The 24,742-nt window shown below is 33.6% G+C and overlaps 1 long non-coding RNA gene across 13 annotated transcripts in view; it reads left to right on the forward strand.

Annotated features, from left to right (window-relative positions):
• Positions 1–24,742, forward strand: part of LOC118536848 (uncharacterized) — a 661,957-nt gene that overhangs the window by 85,586 nt on the left and 551,629 nt on the right. For 11 of the 13 annotated variants that reach the window (XR_013445694.1, XR_013445698.1, XR_013445706.1 and 8 more), the window contains one exon: positions 6,559–6,690. The exons of 1 other annotated variant lie outside the window; for it this stretch is intronic. This is a non-coding gene — a long non-coding RNA (uncharacterized LOC118536848). Of the gene's footprint in view, positions 1–6,558; positions 7,616–24,742 lie in introns of those variants that run through there. One more of the 13 variants, XR_013445696.1, reaches the window with a different exon arrangement.

Below are 24,742 nucleotides of genomic sequence, written 5' to 3' on the forward strand. Positions count from 1 at the left end.
CAGTTATTTAAGTAGACCATACAATATATGACCTTTTGTGTCTGCTTTCTTTCACTTAGTGTAATGTTTTTGAGGTTCATCCAAGTTGTAGAATGTGTCAGTTCTTTGTTCCTTATAATGGCTGAATATATATACACACAATGCATACATACCCCAATTTGTTTATCCATTTATCCACTGATTGGCATGTGGGCTATTTTAATCCTTTGGCTATCATGAATAATGCTACTATAAACCTTCATGTACAAGTTTCTGTGTGGACATATGTTTTCATTTTTTTTAGGTATATACTTAAGAGCAGAATTTCTAAATCATATGATTATTCTGTGTTTAATTTTTTGAGGAATAGCCAACTTGTTTTCCATAGCAGCTGAACCATTTTGCATTCCCACCAATAATGTACAAGGAGTCCTATTTCTCTACATCCTTGCCAACACTTGTTATTTTTATTAATTTAGTCTTTGATTGAAGCTATCTTAAGTGGATATGAAGTGTTTTTTCATCATGTATTTCTTCAATGACTAGAGATACTGAAAATCTTTTCATGTGCTTATTGGCTCTTTTTATATCTTCTTTGGAGAAACTATGCAGGTCCCTTGCCCATTTTTTATTTGGGTTTGTTTATGTGTTGAATTATAAGGGTTCTTTATATATTCTCATTATTAATCCTTTATGAGATAAATGATTTGCAGAATTTTTTTCCATTCTTTAGATTGTTCCTTGGCATTCTTGATAATTTTCTTTAATGAACAAAAAAAGATTATAATTTTTATGAAAGCCAACTTGTCTTTCACTTTTACTGCTCATGCTTTTGGTGTCAAATCTATGAATCTATTGCCAAATCTCAGGTTATGAAGATTACCTCTGTTTTTTTCTTCTGGTAATTTTATAGTTTTAGCTCTTATATTTAGGCCATTTATTTGAGTTAATTTTTGTATAAGAAGTGAGGTATGGGTCCAACTTCATTATTTGTTTGTGGTTATCCATTTATCCCTGCATCATTTGTTGAAAACTGTTATTTCCCTGTTGAATGGTCTTGTCAAAAATCAATTGGTTGTGGATGATTGAGTTTATTTCTAGATTCTCAGTTCTATTCTGTTGATCTCTATTTCTATCCTTAGGTCAATACCACACTCTTTTGGTTAGGGTAGCTTTGTGGTACATTTTGAAATTGGGAAATGTGAGTTTTTCAGCTGCATTTTACTTTTTGAATATTGTTTTGGCTACTCAGAATCCCTTGTAGTTCCATATAAATTTGAGGAATTTAGTTCTCTTTGTAGAGTATTGTTATCTTAACCATATTGAGTCTTCCAGTTCATGAACATGGGATGTATTTCCATTTATTTAGGGCTTCTTTAATTTCTTTCAGCAATGCTTTATTCCCTAGTATTTTATTCTTTTGAATGCTATTGTAAATGAAATTGTTTTCTTAATTTCCAGATTGTTCATTGCTGCCATGTAGAAACACAACTAATTGTGTTGGTCTTGTACCCTGCAACTTTCCTGAATTCATTTATTAGCTCTAGTAGGTTTGTGTATGTGTGTGTGTGTGTGTGTGTGTGTGTGTGTAGATTCTGTGGGATTTTGTATATATAGAATCATGCCATTTGCAAGTAGAAATAGTTTTACTTCGTTCTACCTCTAAAAGGCTTTATCAATTTGGATGCATTTTATTTCTTTTTCTTGACTAATTGCTCTGGCTAGAATGTCCAATACAATGTTGAATAGGTCAAAGCATGCATTTTTGTCCTGTTCTTGATCTTAGGGGGAAAACTTTCATTCTTTCACTAGAAAGTATGATATTAACTATGGGTTTTTCATAAATTCCCCTTACTGTGTTGAAGAAATTCCCTTTTATCCTAGTTTTTGGGCATTTTTATCATGAAAGCATTTAGAATTTTCTCAGATGCTTTTTTGGGCATGTATTGAATGATTATGTAGTTTGTTTTTTTAAATTCTGTTAGTGTGGTATGCATTACATTGATTTTCATATGTTGAACTGCCATTGCATTCCTGATTTATATCCTGCTTGGTGATGGTAAGGTTTGTTTTTTTTTTTTTTTTTTTTTTTTTTTAAGTAGGCTTCATGCGCAGCATGGAGCCCAACATGGGGCTTGAACTCATGACCCCGATATCAAGACCTGTACTGAGATCAAGAGTTGGACGCTTAACTGACTGAGCCAACCAGATGCTCCGATGGTGTATAATTTTTAAAATGTACTCTCAGAGCTTGTTTGCTAGTATTTTGTTGAGGAATTTTGTAAATATTCATAAGAGATATTGGTCTATAGTTTTCTTATGGTATCTTTGTCTGGCTTTGGTGTCAGGGTAATGCAGACCTTATGAAAAGTATTAGAGTTTCCTCTCTGTTTTTTTGGAAGAGTTTAAGAAGGAATGTTGTTAATTCTTCTTTTAGGGATTGATAGAATTCACTACTGAACCAGATGGTCCTGACTTCTCTTTTGTTAGGCTATTTTTATTAACTGATTTAATCTCTTGTTACTGGTCTGTTAAGATTTTTTACTTCTTGAGTTAGTCTTGGTAATTTGTGTTTTCCTAGGAATTCATCCATTTCATCTAGATTGTCTAATTTGTTGGTGTAAAATTGTTCATAGCATTTTCTTATAGTCCTTTAAATTTCTACAAAATTGATCTACAGTTCCTCAAATGTATATGAAACTGCAAGAGACTTCCAGTAGCCAAAACAATATTGAAAAAGTAAATGTATGTCCCTGCTTTCATCTCTTATTTCAGTTATTTGCATTTTTTTTCTTAGTCTAGCTAAAGGTTTCTCATTTTTGTTGATTTTTTTTTTCCCAAAAAGCTGACCTTTGGTTTAATGATTCTCTCTGTTGCTTTTCTCTTCTCTATTTTGTTTCTCTTGGCTATGATCTTTATTATTTCTTTCCTCCTCTCAGCTTTGGGTTTCATTTGTTGTTCTTTTTCTAGTTCCTTAAGGTGTGAAGTTGGGTTGTGGACGTGAGATCTTTTTTAAATGGAGGTGTTAAAGCCATAAATTTCCCACAGAACACTTCTTTTGCTGCCCCCTATATGTTTTGGTATGTTGTATTTTTATTTTCATTTATCTCAAAGTATTTTTTGTGTCTCCTAGTGATTCCTTACTTGATCTACTGGTTGCTTAAGGAGTATGTTGCTTAGTTTCCAGGTGTTTGAGTTTTCCAGTTTTCCTTCTGGTATTGATTTCTAGCTTCATTCCATTGTGGTCAGAGAAGATACTTTGATTTTAATATTTTTTTAAATTTGAATTGTCTTATGGCATAACATATGGTTTATTCTAGAGAATGTTCCAATGCAGTTGAGAAGAATAGATATTCTGCCATTGTTGGATAGAGTGTTTTGCACATGTCTGTAAAGTCTAGTTGGGTTTATAGTATTATTCAGGTCCTCTCTTTCCTTATTAATTTTCTGTCTATGTGTTCTATCCATTATTGAAGTAGGCTGTTGAAGTTTCCAACTATTACTATATACTGTCTTTCTCCCTTCAATTCTTTAATTTTAATTTATTGAGGAATCTCCAACCTGTTTTCCATAGTCACTGCACCAGTTTGCATTTCCATGAACAGTGCATGAGGGTTTTTTTTTCCTCCACATCCTCACCATAGATGTTTATAATTGTTATATCTTTGTGATGAGTTGATTCTTTATCACTATAAAATATCTTTGTCTCTTGTAACAGTTTTTGATGTAAAATCCATTTGCTCATATTAATATTGTGAACTGGGCTCCCTTTTTGTTACTATTTGCATGTAATACCTTTTTCCTTCCTTTCAGTTTCAACTTGTGTTTTTGGGTGTAAAATGAGTCTCTTATATGCAGTTTATAGTTGTATCATTTTTTTTTTTAATTCATTCTACCAATAGTTGTCTTTTATTTTATTTTTTCAAATTTTCATTTAAATTCTAGTTAACATATAGTGCAGTGTTGGTTTCAGGAGTAGAATTCAGTCATTCATCACTTATATGAAACACCCAGTGCTCATCATATCAAGTGTCCTCCTTAATACCCATCACCCATCTAGCCCATCCCCCCCACCTCCCTCCATCACCCCTGTTTGTTTTCTATCTTTAAGAGTCTCTTATGGTTTGTCTCCTCTCTTTTCTTTATCCCCCCTCCCATATGTTCATCTGTTTTGTTTCTTAAATTCCACATATGAGTGAAATCATATGGTATTTCTTTTTCTCTGACTTATTTCACTTAGCATAACACACTCTAGTTCTATCCATGTTGTTGTGAATGGCAAGATCTCACTCTCTTTGATGGTTGAGTAATATTCCATTGTGTATATATACCGCATCTTCTTTATCCATTCATCAGTTGATGGACATTTGGGCTCTTTACATAGTTTGGCTATTGTTGATAATGCTGAATAGCTGTCTTTTAATTGATGAGTTTAGCCCATTTACTTTTATAGTGATTATTCGATATAAAAGACATTTCTGCATTGTGCTGTTTGTTTTCTATGTGTCATGTCTTTTTTTTTGTTCCTCAATTTCTCATTGCTGCCTTTTGTGTTTGATTTTTTTTTTCTAGTATACCATTTTGATTCCCTCTTCATTAACATTTTTTTTATTTGAGTATAGTTGACACACAGTGTTACATTGGCTTCAGGTGTATTCATTTCTTTTTATGTATATTTTTAGTTCTTTTCTTAGTGGCTACCATGGGGATTATAATTAACATCCTAAATTTATAAAAATTTCATTTGAATTGATACCAGCTTAACTTCAGTTGCATGTATTTCTAGCTTTATCCTCTCCTTTATGTTGTTATTGTCACAAATTGCATCTTTATGCATTGTGTGCCCATTAACATAGATTTATAATTATTATTTTGTGTATGTCTTTTAAATGATACAGGAAATAAAAAGAGTTATTTACCAAAAATGCAATAATACTAGGTTTTATATTTACCTATGTGGTTAACTTTATCAGTGATCTTTATTTCTTTGTATGGCTTTGAGTTACTGTCTAATATCCTTTCATTTCAGCTTGAAGTACTTCCATTAGCATTACTTATAGAGAACATCTACTAGTATTGAATTCCTTTAGCTTTTGTTTATCTGGGAATGTTGTAATTTTTTTTCATTTTTGAAGCATTGTTTTGCTGAATACAGAATTCTTGGTTGCATTTTTTTCCTTTCATTCTTTAAATATATTGTCCTCCTATCATTTGGCCTTCATTGTTTCTGATAAGAAATAGGGCATTAATCTTTCTTGAGGATGCCTTGTATATGATGAATTGCTTTTCTCTTGTTGCTTTCACGATTCTTTGTCCTTCCACAATTTGATAATAATGTGGTGTAGATTTTTTTGTCCTCCTTAGAGTTTGTTGACCTCCTTGGATGTGTATATTCATATCTTTCATCAAATTTGGGACGCTTTTGGATAATATTTCTTCAAAAAATTTTTTTCTGCTTCTTTTTCTTTCTCTTCTCCTGGGATTCCCATAATGTATATATTGGTATGTTGATGGTGTCCCATCTTAGGCCCTGTTCATTTTGCTTTGTTTTTATTTTTCTCCCCAGACTGGGCAATTATAATTGCTCTGTTTTCAGATGTGAAGATTCTCTCTTTTGCTTGCTTATATTTGCTGTTGAATGCCTCTCATTGAAATTTTTGTTTTATCTTTTGTACTTTTTAGCCCCATAATTTCTACTTTGATTTTTTAATGGTTTCTCTTTGTTGATATTCCTTATTTGTTCATACATACTTTTCCTAATTTACTTTGGTTCTTTGTCCATGGCTTTTTTCAGCTCATTGAGCATATTTAAGGTAGTAAATTAAAGTATTTGCCTACTAAGTTCAGTGTCTGGGCTTTTTTAGGATGGTTTCTGTCAGTTTTTTTTTTTCCTATGAATGAGTAATATTTTTCCGTTTATGTGCTTTATAATTTTCTTGTTGATATCTGGACATTTTGAATATTGTAATTTTTGAAATCAAATTCTTCCCTCTACACCAAGGTTTGCTATTGTTACTTGATGAAGGCTGCGGTCATTCATTTGTTTATTGACTTTTCCATGTTGTGTTTGCAGACTGTATTTCTTGTCATGTGTGGTCACTGAAGTCTATATTCTGTTATCTCTGTGGTCAGCCAGTGACCTGACAGAGATTTCCTTATATACCTGGATCCAGTGAGGGGAAAAAAATTTAAAAGGGTATTATGTCTCTGTGACTTCCTTCAGTGATGCAAGCAAAGCAACCTCCTGGGTTGAACCAATGGCCAGGCCTCTGTCTTGGCCCCACAGTGAACTGCCATGTAGATCAAAACACAGAACTTTAGTTTTTAGAGGAGAAGGTCTCTAGTGTCTGCCCTGATGTCGGAAAGCTGCATCAGGAATTTAGGCTGTTGTCCCCATGGTTACTTTTGGCAGGGCTTGTGGATTGTAGCTGCTATGTGTAATGCTGGAATTCACTAGAACTTAGTCTCTTTCTTCATCAAGTACTCCCCTGGATGCTACAATGTTCAACTAGACTCCAGAGTTCTGAAATAGTTGTTTCTAACAGGTTTTTGTTTTGTTTTTGTTTTTGTTTTTACCAGCTTGATAGTTGTTTTGGTGGAGGGACTGATTCTAGAGCTTCCTACTCTGTCATCGTCCATGATACTACTCCCCGCTGTATTCATTTTTAAAAGTGTTCCAGTTCGGACATTAAGTTTTATGGTCACCCATGGGTAAGTAAATGACAAGAACAAGAGAAAGAGATGAAAAGAAGTTCTTATAGAAAGTATGAACTATGAGGATCATCAATAAATATTTATTGACTACTCAAAGAAGATAAGCTGTCAGATGAATGCTACAGGTTTTTCCTAGTTTTAGTTCTATATAGTTTCTGCCTGTTAGGAAGTTTCTATATTAGTCTAGCATGGGTACAGTGAATGCCTTTGTTGTTAGGGTTGACCAGTCACATTGATTTTTATCATGGGTTTATATACAGGGTATTATAACATGTAAACTAAGAGGTGGAATCTGTGGAACAGCTGTATCTCTTGTTCCGGACGTGGGTGCCATATTGTCTGTCTTTCTACTTGATCCCCTTCTCAAATCTGTAGGTGGGTCATGAACAATTGCTTCATGGCTGTGTGCAGCCTGTAGGCCTTATGTTGTGTAGGCCTGCTATAGACAATGCTCTTTAGTTGGGCAGAAAAGTTGCTGCATTGGCTTCCCTCCCATTTCAGAAAGCTGAGTACATGCTGTTACTGCAGCATTTTGTCAATGCCAGCTCGAGGAGCAAGATCCTGGGATTGAAAATCAAACTAGGGGCTCCAAATGGTGATAAAGTCCACTGCGTTTTGACTATTGAGTCTGAATATATTTATAATCACATAGAGGTGCTTTTTGAACATGGGTTAATATGCATTTACTCATTCTGGAAATTTACGAGACTTCACCTGATTTTAGAGTCCCCATTAAAGTTTTTGGTACTACTTGGAAAAGAATAATAGAGTACATTTGGGAAAAATGCTTTCAGTGAGAGATCTTGCATTGACTGGTGGGCTGACTGTGTCTCCATCACTCCCACACATACTCAGAATGCTACAAGTGATAGCAAATTTAATGTTTTTAAAATATAAGTGAATAAAAGTGGAAAAGTGAAAATGACTTGTTTACCTTTTTTTGTTCTGTATTAAAAATACATAAATTAATGTTAGTGAAATTAAGTAAAATAATTTCCTATTTCTCTAAGTAGCCACATTTTATGGTTGAATTTTAAACTGGGGGTTTAAAAGGGGGTTGTGATGGAACTCCCATCAGAACATCAGCTGTATCATATGAAAGGACTGCATATAGTATCTTGATAGTATTAAAACTTTAGAATATTTTTAATTATAATTAAAATATAAATTATAATCATCTACAAAAGAAAATAGTTTTAATCTTTTGCATAGTTTTCCATGTGATTTTAATGCTGTGTACATTAGTATTGGTGCTTGAGTTTAATATTACTTTTGCTAGCATTAAAATTATTAACACCGTAGCTTTGTAATGCATATTTGAATATTTAATTATGTTGCTATAAACAGCTTTGTTAATGTTATATTTTCAGTGAATATGATGGGCCTTCTGTTAGTGCTGGCATTTAAACAATCTTGCTTTCTATTTTCTTTTTGTATATATGAAAAGTATTCCCACCTGAGATTTCCCCAAAATTTCACTTGGGAAACAGAACAAATTTGAAGGTTGTTTTCTATATGTTGCTCAAATCAAGCTTTGCTTTGAATCAAGCCAAATGATGAAAACATAGTCCAGCCTTCTTTCCAGCAGAATGCAATTACCTCTAAGGCCTATAGTAAAAAGGCCAACTAATTGAGAACACTTGTCTTTGTTTTTAGTTAGCAAAAATTCTTAATAAGAATGTCCATTTTCTAAATTCTAAAAAGTTGGGTTTATTTTTAATGAATTAAAAGTTGGGAGCTCTGAAAATTAAAGCATGTGCAGGTTACTCTCTTCCTCAAGGGGACATATACTACTGCTGTGCTCGTGTGAAGTAATAATGAGATACCATAAGCAAACAGTAGATGATTCATGTCAGATGGTTCTTCAATAACGTTAGGGGGGAAAAAGCAGCTGATGTATGGGATATTGAAGGCAGATTAAGTTGTTAATGTATATTAGTATATTCTTAATTTCCTTTTAATTGAAAAAGACATATTGACTTTAATTAGAACCATTTCACAGGAACTGTCAATTAGCACATGTCAAACTAGTTAATTCAGAACAGAATTCTTTTAATTAGGGTCTGCTTTCCTTTAACTATGGGGCCAATGAAATCAGCCTTTCCTTATCTAGATTTTAAATGTCTCTAAGACATATAATACAAATGTAGACTCTTATCTATTATTAGAAGCCCATATGGATAACATTAAAATGATGATGCTGGCATTGTTCATGCAGCACAAATCAGAGTCCCTTTATGACGGTTAGAAAAAAAAATGGCTTTGAACAAAGACTATTTTAAATACCAGATTTATCCTACTTTAAAGAGACTACAAAATTTATGACATGCATGTTCACATTTAAAGTATTATTTAATACGTCTGCTCAAATAAATGGGCCTATTCAAACGTTTTGTATGTTCTATCAGCCGAAGACACATAAAACATTGTCAAGCCATACAGCAACATTTTTTCCTTAAATGAACTGTAATCAAAAAGGGAAAACAGACTGAATGATTTTTTTTTTTTGCACAACATAAAAATAGCATTGTTAAATTTCATTGCATCCAAAGATTTAATATGAATAGTTGATAAGGTGAGTAACCCACTAGTAGTGAGCTAATGTGGTCTTAGTAATCAGGCAGTGTAAAATCTGAAACTTGGCTTTTTCTTAATGTAGTGGAATTGGAGCATCTAAGTTACATTTCACATGAGGATGAGCACGTACAGTGAGCTTGGTGGGGCAGGGCTGTATGGTGTTTACCTATAAAATAGGTATACTCAATATTAGAAGATTTTTAAAAAAAGATTTATTTATTTTATTTTATTATTTTATTTTATTATTTTTTTATTTTTTAAAGATTTTATTTATTTATTTAACAGAGAGAGACACAGTGAGAGAGGGAACACAAGCAGGGGGAGTGGGAGAGGGAGAAGCAGACTCCCCACTGAGCAGGGAGACTAATGCAGGGCTCAGTCCAGGACACTGGGATCATGACCTGAGCCGAAGGCAGATGCTTAACGACCGAGCCACCCAAGTGCCCCAAGATTTATTTATTTTAGAGAGAGAGAGAGAGAGAGAGAGAGAGAGAGAGAGAGAGAGAGTGAGTGTGGGGGAGGGGCAGAGGGAGAGACTCTTCAAGCAGACTCCTTGCTGAGTGCAGAGCCCAACACAGGGCTTGATCTCACAACCCATGAGATTATGACTTGAGCCGAAACCAAGAGTTGATGATTAACCGACTGAGCCACCTAGGCTCCCCAAAAGAAGATTTTAAGTGGTGTATAGAGGAAAATTAATGTGAAATCTAGCTTACTTTATCACATAAGATTTAGCCACTATTTTACTGAGTTAAAGAGTAAGCAAGGATTACAGGAATTAATAAAACAGAGTATTTAATAAGCTAATGTCTGGATTCCAAAGAGAATTATCTAGTATGTACCCCCATATTTGTTCACTTGTGGTAGGTACATTTAACTTAATGATAACCATAGTGTTCCTTTCTAAAGTGTGCTGTAGTATACCTACCAGTAGCTGCATTTGTGGCAGTTGAATTCAATGAAGAATTGTAGTAATCTACTTTTGGTTAACAGGCAAAACAACAAGAGCGGTAAACAAGACGAATAAAATGGTTAACAGGCAAAACAACAAGAGCGGTTAAACAAGACGAATAAACAATGAAGAATTGTAGTAATCTACTTTTGGTTAACAGGCAAAACAACAAGAGCGGTAAACAAGACGAAAAGGGGGTAAACAAAAAACCCCCCTTTTCTTCCAGAGTTGACCTCTTTCTTCTGAACTGTTGTTCTTAGAGGTACCTCAGCTCTCTACTGTGTGTTTGAGAGACACAGCTTACATTTAACAATTCCCTATTTTGTTTCAATCTGTAGCTTTTAACTTTTTTTGGTGCCATATAGTCACTTGAGTCTGTGATTAAAGATATTAGTCCTCGGGGCGCCTGGGTGGCTCAGTCATTAAGTGTCTGCCTTCGGCTCAGGTCATGATCCCAGGGTCCTGGGATCGAGCCCCACATCGGGCTCCCTGCTCAGCGGGGATCCTGCTTCTCCCTCTGCCACTCCCCCTGCTTGTGTTACCTCTCTTGCTGTGTCTCTGTCAAATAAATAAATCTTAAAAAAAAAAAAAAAAAAGATATTAGTCCTCTTACCAAAAAAATGGGCCTAGGCATACATGCACTCAATGTTCAGGGTGGTAAATCTTAATAAAAAATAATTTGATACAGCCTGCTGAAGGATGAAACCTCAGTTGTAACTGACTACTTGTAGTGTCACAGGCATGTGCTTGGTCTGGGAATGTAAGATGAGTTACCTTAACACCTGACTAACTGTGACAAATTATTTAAACATTTTCAGAAATTACTATGTGATTCTTTTTTTTTTCAACCTTTTTTACTTTCTGAACTGGTTAAAAATTGACATATATTTACAAATCTTATACAAGTTTTAGTATACGTGCTGCCGAAGTGAGCACAATCTTATACAAGTTTTAAATATGACAAGATTGACAATTTTACATAAAAATTGCCTGAAAAATATAATTATGAAAACAGTAGATGAGACTAATTTTAAAAGTTTAATTCAACAGATTTTATTAATCATTTCCATCTTAATTATAATTCTATCTTGGTTAATAATCTTAGGTGATATTAATTAATACTACAATTTTGGTCCATATTTTTCTGTTTATTCACTTAAATTGTATAATTTATGATTATGAAGAAGACATAAAGCATACTGATAAAATTTTTACAAGTTGGTCTTATTTAAACTCTAAAATGTGCAAATAATCTTGGGTGTGGTGCTAATTAATTTCTTGATTATCCATGAGTCACTTATCCATGCTGTGCCAGAGTTTAAATTTGAACACAGTTTTGAGAAATATCAACACATTCAGAATCTGTTCTTCTACTAGATACTCTTAATTCCTTTGTATCTTCAGAGGGGTAATTTTTGGGGTGTGTGTGTGCACACACATTTAATCTTTAAGAGTCTACTGTAGCGCTGTTGAATATATATGTATATAAAGTATACATAGTTGGTGTGCTTTAGTCCCACTTTGCTCCTTGATTGTCTGTAGCAGTTTAAATTGCTTTGTCTATTTCAAATGCATATGTAAAGTTGACCTTCGGTGCATTCATCAGCAACAAAAAGTTTGACCTTTGGAAATTTACAGGATACATGAGCCTTAACTTGGTTTAATGATCTTAATGGTATAGATGGTGTAGATTTTATATATTGGTAAAAATAGGCAAAAATTATTCAGAGCATATGTTTGTGAATCAAAACCATAGCCATTTAACTCTGACTTGGTTAGCAGCATTTTAACAGATTATTTAAATTATTAGGAGCTATTATTTTATTTTTTAAAAGATTTTATTTATTTATTTGACAGCAAAAGAGGGAACACAAGCAGGGGGAGTGGGAGAGGGAGAAGGAGACTTCCCATGGAGTGGGGAGCCCGATGCGGGGCTCGATCCCAGGACTCTGGGATCATGACCTGAGCCAAAGGCAGACGCTTAAAGACTGAGCCACCCAGGTATGCCAGGAGCTATTATTTCAAATAGCTTTATCTAAATAGGAAAATTACAGAAATCACTGGAATGCTTTATGTAAAGGAAAGTAGCTTTCAGATTAAAATTTTTAATTGTTGGATTTTAAGAGTTAAATGGAAATTTTCTTAATTATTTCATCCACTTCTAGATCCTTAATCAATATGGCGTTGATTTTACTAGGGACTACCATCCTGTATGTGGGATTTCTTTCTCCATATATATGTAACTATCCCCACCCCTGCAACCTCTGACATACACACATCTTTTCTACCTAATGATTAACAGTTGTCTAACATATTAATTATATATAATATTATAATTTAGTAAACTTTATTTTTTATATCTTGAGTGAGAGTGTGTTCATGTATCTTTTGGAAAGTGACAGGGAAATATTATAATATATATAGTCAGCCATTCTCAGGTTAGTTTGGTTCAGTACCCCAAATATTTATTAAACATCTCTTATTTTCAGAAACAGTTAATATTAGGTATTATCTTGTTGAACATTAGTTAAAATGTTTATTTGCCTTTCTCTTGACTATGTAGAATCTGTTAAAAACTAGTAATTTTCACTAAATTAGCAGTTGCCTTTTCCAAAATTATTTAGTGCTTTATAGTTGAAATATTTTCAAGACTATTATCTTATGCAAGATGAACAATCCCATCATTACAGTTATTTCATTTCTTTCGCTGATATCATTAGGGGTTCTGGCATATGGAAAAGCTGGGTTCAAATTCCAGTATCAGTAAGTAGCTTTGTAAACTTAGATAAATTGCCTAACTTCTTAGGTTCAGTTCCCTCCTCTGAAAACGGGGATAATAATACCTACTTTATAATGTCGTATGGATTAAACGGAATATGTAAAGGGTTTAGCTTCTTGTCTTTTACATACTCAATAAATCTGGTTCCTATCCCTTTCTCAGTTTTGTTGTACTAACTGCCTCTATTGAGAAATGCAGTGTTTTGTTGTACTAATTACCGGTACTGAGAAATTTGTTGTTAAGTAAATTTACCCCTAGATGGAAATACAAATTGTTAGCGTGAATGCTCTACTATTTTGATAGTTAATAGATATTAACAGGGGAAGGGTATCTCTGTCCTTAGTGCTTCCAGTGAAACCAGCTTATGACAATCGTCTACTTAGGACCAAGAGTCCTTTCTTCACCATTTACGTGAAATATTTTATGACTATCACTCAGTGAAATGCCTTTTAACAAAAACCATTTGTTTATAATAGTTCAATGTAGAATATTCAAATATTCTTTTTTTTTTTTCTTCAGTAAGTTGTATGCCCAATGTGGGGCTTGAACTCATGACCCCAAGATCAAGAGTTGCATGCTTTACTGACTGCACTCCCAAATATTCCTGAATAGCAATATTAGCTTCTAAAAATGTAAAAAGGATATATAAAAATAGCCTATAATTGTACCAGCTAGAGGAAATCACTGTAAATATTTTGGTGTACTTTCTATGTATGTGCTGAGAATTTTATTAGGTCATTACATTTTATTCACAATTGTGATTTAAATGGCTGCACAGTATTCATTTTTTTAACTAAGTTCTTTTTGAAGTTTGCATTTTTTTCCTGCTCCAGTAAGTAAATTTAAGAGTCTCATGCTCTACTGACTGAGCTAGCCGGGCGCCTACCAATAAGTAAATTTAGAATGTACATCTTTATATATATAAACTTTATATGCATTTCTTATTATTTCTTTAGGATAATTCTTAGAAGTAGAATTATTGGTCAAAGAAAATTAACATTAACATTTGATATATATTAACCTAAGTTGCTTTCTAGAAAAGTGTCAATTTATACTCCCACTATCCCCAAATATGACCTTCTGACAAAAGAGTGAATTGCTTTTTGAATATACAGTTTGGCTAGTTGTTAAGTCAGTTGATTAATGTATAGTTTTTGGCTAATTGATTTTTGCCTAATTGATTCAGTTTGGCACTAATTTAGGAAGAGGCCAGATAACATTTTAATGACCCATGTGATCTCGCCGGGGATTCCCTGAAGATAGCTTTTAATTTAAAAGTAATGTTTAAAGTAACATTTGGTGTAAGTGGTAGCTGGCATGCCAATTTGACTTAGTCATTTTTTGATTTTTATATGTTATGAAGTCTCTTTGGGGCTAATTTCTATAGCAATTTTTAGAGGAAAATGAGATTCTTCTAATGTGCAATTAAAGTATTTGCATTATTGGCAGTATATAGAGAGAATCTTAAGGGTAAAAGTCAGCTCATTTTATTTTGTAGTAAAATCAGAAATAGGAAAAATATGCTAACATGATAATATCTAATGAGGGAAATGTTCCATGCAGATGTCTGTTTTTCTATTAATCCCTAAAATGACTCTATGCTTTTACTTATATGGGTAACATCAGATACAAACATGTTACTAGGAATATATAGCCACTTACAAAAAGCATAAGCACAATATGAGTTTAGAATTTTACTAAATTCAGTTTTAAATCTTTAGATAATGTAAGATTTGAGATTTCAACAAAGATATAATGTCTGCTGTGTATGCTACTTCTGAGAGTTATTTAGGTATTTTTCTCTTGTTTAGCTGCATTTACCATAGCTTGTAACATAGGGAAACGAGAACTGGGTCCTGTATGATGTATCTTTTATGGGACACAGAGAAATATAATTTTATTTAGTTATTTTTTAAGCCTCTATCTAGGCACACTGCAACCAATATTATTTTTATGATAGTATACAGATAACATCATAAGCTCTCAAGCTAACAAAAAGGGCATGTGAAAGGAAAAGAGAAAATACAATTTTTGTTTTCATTGTTGTCAGTAGGAATTTTCATGTTTTCTTTGTACATTGAGCACCCTTTCATGTTTATTTTACTACACCGATAGCATTTTTGCATTTCAGTAACACCAACTTAGTGAAAATGAAAATGAATATTTGCTGCTCTTACTGTTGTTCTAGATTTCTGTCCTGTAAATACTTACCTTTTATAGTAATGAGTTATTTCAGAATAGAAATGCTTTAAGGACATGTATTTTGTTTTAAGCTAGATTAGGCTGCTAAATAAAGTAAATTTGGACCTTTCCCTTCATGGTTGGTAAATATGTTGTGGTATTAATACAGACAAATACAAACAGTTGTCATATTCTGCACTTGTCATTTTCTCTACTGAATACATGTCAGTGAAGGCACAGCTTTGGTAAGGGCTGGGGAGAGACATATACAGAAATGATCACCCTTTTGCATTGGTAATAACATCCTTCAGTCTTGAAACTCACAAAAGCAAGTAATAAAGCCACACTGCTAGCTACACATATTTTATACAAACTCTATCAGATTTAATAGTATTCTAGACTTGAATGTACAGTGACAGAGACAGGGTGTGTGGGTGTGGGGAGTTGGAAAGGTGAAATAGGGAAAGATGTAGAGGAGAGGAATACTCTAGGCATTTGATTTTTAATTTGTAGAATTAACTTTTTTTTTCTCTTAAGTCTTGAAATTACGGTTATAATTGAAGTTAATTTAAGCATAGTTACCAAAATAATGAAATAAATCATTTATGACTTGACATCTTGTTTGTTATTGAATATATTGATTAGCTGTAAGTAGGTCATCATGTAGTTTATAAATCTTAATGCTTTGTCATTTGTGAATATGCCTGATATTAAAAGAAATAAGCCCATTTCTCCTTGCTTGGATTTTTCTTTGCTCTCTAGGATTAATGGGCAAAGCATGAACTTCATTATGAATTTCTCCTAAAATTTTGATTTACGGTTTACTTTCTTTTTTTTTAATTTTATTTTATTATGTTATGTTAATCACCATACATTACATCATTAGTTTTTGATGTAGTGTTCCATGATTCGTTGTTTGTGTATGACACCCAGTGCTCCATTCAATACATGCCCTCTTTAATACCCATCACCAGGCTAACCCATCCTCCCACCCCCTCCCCCCCCACAGAACCCTCTGTTTCTCAGAGTCCATAGTCTCTCATGGTTCGTCTCCCCCTCCGATTCCCCCCCCTTCATTTTTCCCTTCCTACTATCTTTTTTTTTTTTTTTTTTAAACATATAATGTATTATTTGTTTCAGAGGTACAGGTCTGTGATTCAACAGTCTTACACAATTCACAGTGCTCACCATAACACATACCCTCCCCAATGTACAGTTTACTTTCTTAAGACTCAGTTTGAATTAAAGAGATCACGTTCTACCTGTAACCACTTATGGGAGGTTTCCAAATGAGTAAGTTGACCTTCTGGGATAAGAAATTTTGAGAGGTCTTTAAAATTAATAGATGCTATTATGTTGGCTGCTGCTAAGGTGTTAGAGTTTATTCTTCAAAAAGTCCAGTTGAATGCCAGTGTCATTTGGTGAGGGGTGGGGATATACAATCATTTATAGGCCTGCTGGTACTGTTTTGTCAATTTTCTTTTCTTTTCTTTCTTTCTTTCTTTCTTTCTTTCTTTCTTTCTTTCTTTCTTTCTTTCTTTCTTTTCTTCTTCTTCTTCTTCTTCTTCTTCTTCTTCTTCTTCTTCTTTCTTCTTTCTTCTTTCTTCTTTCTTCTTTCTTTCTTCTTTCTTCTTTCTTCTTTCTTCTTTCTCCTTTCTCCTTTCTCCTTTCTCCTTTCTTCTTTCTTCTTCCTTCTTCCTTCTTCTTTCTTCTTCCATTAATAGGCACCAGGATCAACTTAAAAAAAGGTAATGTCAGGCTTAGGATTTTAGCAAATATACTTTAGTGGATATGTCATGAGTTTTTTAATGGAGTGTGAGGATAAAAGTCAAAGTTGTTGATTCTTTTTTGTAAAACATGGTGCCTATAGTTAACAATATGATAGTTGAACTTTAAAATATGTTAAGAGGATAGATCTCATGTTAAGTGTTCTTAGGACAGAACAAAATCAAAGACACAAGAGAAATACTAGGAAAGTTTTGGAGATAATAGATATGTTTATAGTACCTTGATAGTGGCGATGGTATTAGGGGTGCATGCATATGTCCAAACCCATCACAATGCATACATTAAATATGTGCAATTTTTTATATATCAATTATACCTCAATAAAGTTAATAAGCAATGCATGTTGATTGTATTTTAAAGATATATTCTGGAGAAGGAAGAGAAGAAAATTAAACAGATGAAGACATAAAGCATTCAATTCTTGATGTAAGACTTTGTTAAAGGGAATGGCTTTATGATTCTCTGTTTCAGTCTATTGCCTTCATGATGAGTGTGATACTGCTGATAATGATGTTGGTGTTCTCCTTGGCATTTAAAGGAATATCAAAGATATTCTTAATAGTTTCTCATTAGAGAGATTTTCTTCTGCTGAGACTACTGATTCACAGGAAAAAACTCTTTGAGTATAATCTACAAGTGAAAAAACAGTTTATGACAGAGGAAGCAAAAGAGGAGGAGGTAAAGAGATGGCAAAAGTGGGTAGACGCTGACAATAAACATTAGAGGAAGGAAGATGAGGGAGAATAGGTGAGATTAAAAAGAGATTTTTCTCCTTTCAGCTCAGGCCTCAACCAACTGCAGCTTGGCTTCCTTTTGCATCCATCCTGCCGATCATCCTCAAGCTACTAAAAAACTCTCTAATTCTGGTGCTAATCCAGTTCCTCCAGACTTTTACCTTTTCTTTCCACAGGTATTCTAGGTTCACATGGCCACCATAACCATTACTGGTCTTTGTATTCCTCATTCCATTGTTATTTATTTGAAACCTTTCTTGAATATTCAAATATTCCCACTTAGTTAAACAGATTCACTGTCCATGATAATTCAGTGTCACTTTATGCCAGGCATGTTCTAGGCTCTTGATGTGTAACAGTTAATGAGATGAAGTCTCAATTCTTATCAAGCTTACATTAAAACAGATAAGTATATTTTTGATTTGCTGTGGGGAGGAAAAAAAAGCAAGTTAAGGGGATAGAGAATAATGGACTATTCTACTTTGGAAAGAGTTATTAAAGAAATTTTCTCTCTGGAGGTGATATTTAAACAGAAATCTGAATGATGTGAGGGAACAAGCTATATGAGTTTTACGGCAGTATGCACCTGGTAGTAGGATGAGACAAGTGCATAGACTTAGGTTTGGTGTCTTCAAGGGTCAGCAAGAAGTGCAGTGCATGGATGAGGAGAGTGGTAGGAAATGAGGTTAAGAGTTAGGCAGAGGCAAATAATGAAAAGGCTGAGAGACCACAGAAAAATTTGTGAATTTTATTCTAGGAGTGATGACTTCATCACACTTAGAGGGTTGAGATCAGGGAGGCAAGGTCGACTCACTTCATGCCAGGAATATTTTTTCAAATGAGAGCAGAGCTGCAGGGTATCAGGAGAATTCGTAGGCACTTACCCAGTTGCATTTATTAATATAAACACTACAGTAAAAATGGAGGTGATTGTTCAGGGACAGCTTACACTGAGTGACATTACTGAAGGTCTGTTTTACCTTTGGAAGAGTACTACAGTACCATGATGGGATAGATGACTATTTTCCTAGAAAGATTTCATTGATTTGTTCTTCTAGAGGCCAGTAGAAGTGAAGTCAGTGGTAGCTAATTGAGCAAATATTTTTGTGGGCTTATTAAATACTGGACACCGTGCTGGATGCTGTTGCAAATGTTAGGCTGTGCAGGTATTTGTCCCCATTTTATAGAGAAGAATATTGAAGCTCAGAGGTTCTATTGTGCCACAGCTGCCATAACTACTTGGCTATCTGAATATTTGCACTAAAATAGGCTACTTGCCTGAATTGCTAGGATTAATTGCAACAGTGTAGATCTGGGTATTAATCATGTTTAATCAGACAATCTGCTGTTAAATTTCTAACAAGATATTGAAGAGGTAATTAAAAGCCTTGTCTTATATTTTAAAATACATACTTTCTAATTATTTTCTGGAAATTAAAGGACTATGTATGTGGTCATTTTAGAAAAATTAGAAATACAATTTTTTAAACACACGCTCACACACTGACAGCCTCTCTGCTTCCGCCTTGTTAATGCCTCCCTCAGATAAACACTTTTCCCAGTGTAAAAACTGGATTCTGGAGGTACTATTATTGTATTTAGTTAAATAGTTGCAGAATGAGTACATTTTACTCATTTTGTTTAGTGTTACCAATCATTTACACTTGCCCTAAGATAATGTATTATTTGCAAAACGAGTTTGGGAAAGTTAATAAATGTGTTTGATAATTCAGTCTATCTAGTGAAATTGTTCCAGAGGTCATCTGAAGAGCTTAGTTCTGTAGTCTCTTGAGTAATAGTGATTTGAAGTCTTATGCTCTGATAGCCTATCTTTAGGGCATATTACCAAATCCAATATTTATTTGGTGTAATTCTTCCAAAGAAAGAAAAGAAAATGCTTCCCCCTTCCCTTGATAACCTTCCTGCTTACAACAGAGGGTAGAAGTACATCTGTCTACAATGTCAGATGTTCAAGGGATATACTTTTTGTTATTTTTTTGGAAACTCAGTTTCTATTTTGAACTTCTGTTCAGCCCAGGTGACTAAAATTTTATTCTTAATTAGGGGTCTCTTACTTTTTCCATTTCTCTTACCTCTCCTAATTCTTGGATGGGAGTGGTGGGTCCTACTAGACATCTTCATCTTTTCACAGTGGTGGCATTTGTAGAAATGCTCATCCTTTCATTTTATTTCTGAAGTTATGGGTCATCATAGGTTGCTGCTCATTCCTCATTCTCATCCACAAGGTATTAGCTGGTAAAGCAACTCTTCTTAGAATTTCCATGCTACTGATAACATTGTAATCTTTCTGTGATCCCCAAACTCCACTAAGATATGGAGAATTCTGTGAGACTGCTCCTTGTCTAATCTTTGCTGGGCCTGAGTGGGGCCTGGGAAATTCTGAGGATAGTATCTTGTTTGCCTGTTACATTATCCCTTTCAGTTCTGTGGGATCTTCCTACCTTCCTGAGTCTGTACCTAGGAAGTAGGCCACAGATTGCCTCTGTTCTCTTGTAAGAGCAATTGTCTAAATCCATTGTTCCTTTGACTTTTCTTTTCCCCATTCAGGGAATTTGCATCAAGTCCAGAGGGTGAGGAAGTCTTATTTTTCTTTGTTTTTAGAGTGCTCTAAATCTGTTTTCTGTGCCAGATATTGCAAATACATGGGCTGAATTTGACCCACAGAAGTGCATTTTACTTGGGAAGTATTTCAAAAATTGGGCAAATTCACATAAAAATCTGAATTTCCAGATTTTTGGGGGGTGGGGTGGAAAGAATGATCTGGCAACACTGGACCCACATTTCTATATGGTAAAAATCAGTTGGAGCTGTATAGTGGCTCCTTAACAGGGTTTGCTCATTCCAATCCCCACATTCCCTTTTTCGTTTTGTATTACTCACCTGCCTGACTTGGTAAGCGTATGTTTTGAATCCTTCCTACTTATTCTCAAGGCCTGGGATTTTGAAATTCAAAAAGGCTCCTTATTTCTACTTTCTGCTGTCACTGCTTTTCTTGAGGCAAGGTGAGCCTAGCTACTACTTGAATGGAGGAAGAATGTAAGAATAGGGGAAAAAATTAGCTAGTATTTAAAAACTATTAAACCACTACAAGATATTATCAGAATTTTATTTTACTTATTTAAAAATATTTTGTCAAGTTGATTTTTAAAATTCAGCTTTATTGAGGTATAAATTATACAAAGTTCACCAATTTTAAAGACGTAATCCAAACTGTTTTCCAAAGTGATTGTATCATTTTACATTCCCACTAACGATGTATGAAAGTTCACCTAACAGCCTTGTTATCATTTAGTGTTATCAGTGTTTTAATTCTAGTCACTCTAGTGGATATGTTGTATCTAGTTACATCTCATTGTGGCTTTAATTTGCATTTTCCTAATTATTAAGGATGTTGAGCATCTTTTCATGTGCTTATTTTCCATTTGTATATATTGAGAAGTGTCTTTAAAATCTTTGGTCTATTTTAGAAAATTGAGTTCTTACCTTATTTTTGAATTATAAGAGCTCTTTTTTTTTTTTTAAAGATTTTATTTATTTATTTGAAAGAGAGAGACACAGCGAGAGAGGGAACACAAGCAGGGGGATTGGGAGAGGGAGAAGCAGGCTTCGCTGCTGAGCAGGGAGCCCAATGCGGGGCTCTATGCGGGGCTCGATCTCAGAATCCTGAGATCATGACCTGAGCCAAAGGCAGACGCTTAACGAATGAGCCACCCAGGCGCCCTAAATTATAAGAGCTCTTAAGTATTATGGATTAAAATCCTTTATCAGATTAATCTTTTGCAAATATTTTGTCCCATTTTCTTAACAGTATTTTGAAAAGCAAAAGTTTTTACTTCTTTTTTTTAATTTTTACTTCTGATAAAAGCCAATTTGCTGATTTTCTTTTTTTATAGTTCATATCTTTTGTGTCTTATCACAAGAATTTAACCGAGGGTCACAAAGATTTTCTCATATGTTTTCTTTAAGAAATTTTATAGTTTTTGCTCTTACATTTATGTCTGCAATCCATTTTGGATTAATTTTTATATAAAGTGTGAGGTGTAAGGGTAGAGTTACATCTTTTTTTCATGTGAATATGGAGTTGTTTCAGCTGTCTTTGTTAAAGAGACCACTCTTTCCTCATTGCATTAATTTGATGCATTTGTTGAAAATTGGCTGATCATAGGTATATTCTAATTTATATTCTGTACCATTGATCTGTCTTTCTTTTAGTCAGTATTAGACCATCTTGGTTATGACAGCTTAAATGTAAGTCTTGAAGTAAGATAGTCTAAGTCCTCTGACTTTGCTTTTTTCTTTTTTTCTTTTTTTCTTTTTTCAAGATTCTTTTAGCTGTACTAGGTGTTCTGTATTTTCATATAAATTTTAATTAAAAAAATTTTTAAAAAGTAATCTCAAACAGCAACAACAACAAAGAAAAAACAAAGTAATCTCTACCTTCAACCCACAACCCGGAGATCAAGAGTCGCATGCTCTACTGACTGAGTCAGCCAGGTGCCTCTTTTCATATACATTTTAGAATAAGCATGCCAGTTATTATAAAAAGGCTTACTTGGATTTTCAGTAGAATTGTATCAAATCTATAGATTAGTTTGGGGAGAATTGGATCTTCTCCATAAACATGGTGTATCTCTTCATATGTGTAGATCTTTAATTTTTATCAACAGTGTTTTATGGTTTTCACTGTACAGGTCTTGCACACATTTTGTTACATTTATTCCCAATTATTTCCAGTTTTTTTGTTGCTACTGGTTTTTTTTTTAAGATTTTATTTATTTGAGAGAGAGAGCATAAGAAAGAGAGAGCGTGAGCACAAGTGGGGGGAGGCAGAGAGAGAGAGAGAGAGAGAGAAGCAGACTCCCCACTGAGCAAGGAGCCTGACACAGGACTTGATCCCAGGACCCTGGGATTATGAACTGAGCCAAAGGCAGACGCTTAACTTTAACCAACTGAGCCACCCAGGCACCTGTTTTGTTGCTGTTGTTAAGCGGTATTGCTTTTTGAATTTCAGTCACCAATTGTTTATGGTATGTAGAAATAAAGTTGATTTTTGCATATTGACTTTGAATCCCAGTCTTTTTCTCATATGTATGACTTTAGATTTTTTTTCTAGATGTCTGTTACCAGTTGAGTAAGTTCCTTTTTATTTCTAGTTTGCTGAGAATTTATTATAAATGGGTGTTGTATTTTGTCAAATGTTTCTTTTTTCATCTTTTGAGATGATCACATGTATATTGTCAATATGGTGAATTACACTGATTTTTCAAAAGTTAAATTTTACATTTCTGAAACATGCTTTTTCTATATTTTTTGAGATTCTCTTTTTTTTCTGTGTGTTTTTTTTAGTTAATATGATTGATGAATTACATTGACTGATTTTGAATGTTAAACCAACCTTGCTTTTTCGGACAAATTCCATTTGATCATTAGGTATTATCCTTTTTATATATTGTGGGATTCACTCTGCTAAAATTCTGTTAAGGAGTTTTGCATTTCTTATTCATGATGGATATTGGTTTTTGGTTTTCTTGCAATATCATTGCTTGGATTTTTAGAATGAGTTGGGAAGTGTTTCCTTTGCTTCCATTTTCTGGAAGAGTTTGTGGAGAGTTGATAACATTTCTATGTTAAATGTTTGATAGAACTCATCATTGAGGCCACATGGACCTGGGATATTCTTTCTGGCAAGGTTTTAAAAGATGTAGGAGTACTAAGTTTTGGTAATTTGTATCTTTCAGGGAATCTGTCCGTTTCATCTGAGTTGTCAAACTTAGTGGCATAAAATAATTTATGATTTTTTCTTACTATTTTAATGTCTATAATATCTATGGTGATTAACCCTTTTCTATTTCTGTTATTGGTAATTTGTATCTTCTCTTTTTTCCTTGACTAGTCTAACTAGTTTATCATTTTTATCAATCTTTTGAAGACCCAGCTTTTTATTTTATCAGGTTTTCTTTATTGTTAGACCTTCTTCTATTTTACTGCTTTCTACTCTTTATTATTTTCTTCCTTCTGCTAATTTTCAATTTAATTTGCTCTTTATTTTTCTTTTTCTTAAAGTGGAAGGTGTTCCAAATATTTTATTGTTATCGATTTGTAATTTTAATTCTGTTGAGTGCAGAGAACTTACTTTGCATATTAATTATTTTAAATTTTATTGAAACCTTTTTTATGGCCCAGTTTATGAGATGTTTTGGTGAGTATTTCATAATTACTTCAAAAGAATGTATATTTTGCTATTGTTAGTTGTAGTGTTGTTGGTTCTATACATGTCAATTAAGTCAAGTTGGTCGATAGTATTGATAGCCTTAGTGATTTTCTGTGTATTCTTTCCACTTACTGTGAGAGGGGCATTAAAATCTCTAGCTATAATTGCAAAGTTGTCTAATTTTTTCAAGTCTATTAATTTTGCTTCATGTATTTACGTGCCCAGTTATTAGGTGCGTACATCTTTAATATTGTTTTGTGTTCTTGATGCAGGAATCCTTTATCATTATGAAATGTTTATTTTTATCCTTGGTCATATGCCTTGATCTGAAGTCTACCCTATTTGATATCAATACAGACTCTCCAGCTTTCTTTTGGCTAGTGCTTATATGGTATATCTGTTGCACTTTTTACTTTTGAACTATGTGTGTCTTTGTATTTCAAGTAGATTTTCTATTTTTTTTCCTTCCTTAATTTAAACCCAGTCTGGCAACCTCTAATTTAATTATTGATGTGGTTGTAAATATATCATCTTAATATTTTTTCTATTTATCTCATCCTCTGTTTTGTTTATTTATTAGCTATCTACCTCTTTGCTTTAAAATTCTAGTGATTACTGTGGGTTTAAAATATATCTCTTTCACGCATCAGAGTCCACCCGTAAATAATATTATACCACTTCACATTTGGGTAAGAACTTTACAACAGTGCTATTGTCATATATTTAACTTATTCATATTTTATAAATCCTATAATACATTGTAATTGTTTTGACTTAAATATCAGTTATCTTTGAAGGAGATTAAA

Source organism: Halichoerus grypus, chromosome 2 (genome assembly GCF_964656455.1).
Source record: "Halichoerus grypus chromosome 2, mHalGry1.hap1.1, whole genome shotgun sequence".
In the NCBI taxonomy this organism is placed as follows: domain Eukaryota; kingdom Metazoa; phylum Chordata; class Mammalia; order Carnivora; family Phocidae; genus Halichoerus; species Halichoerus grypus.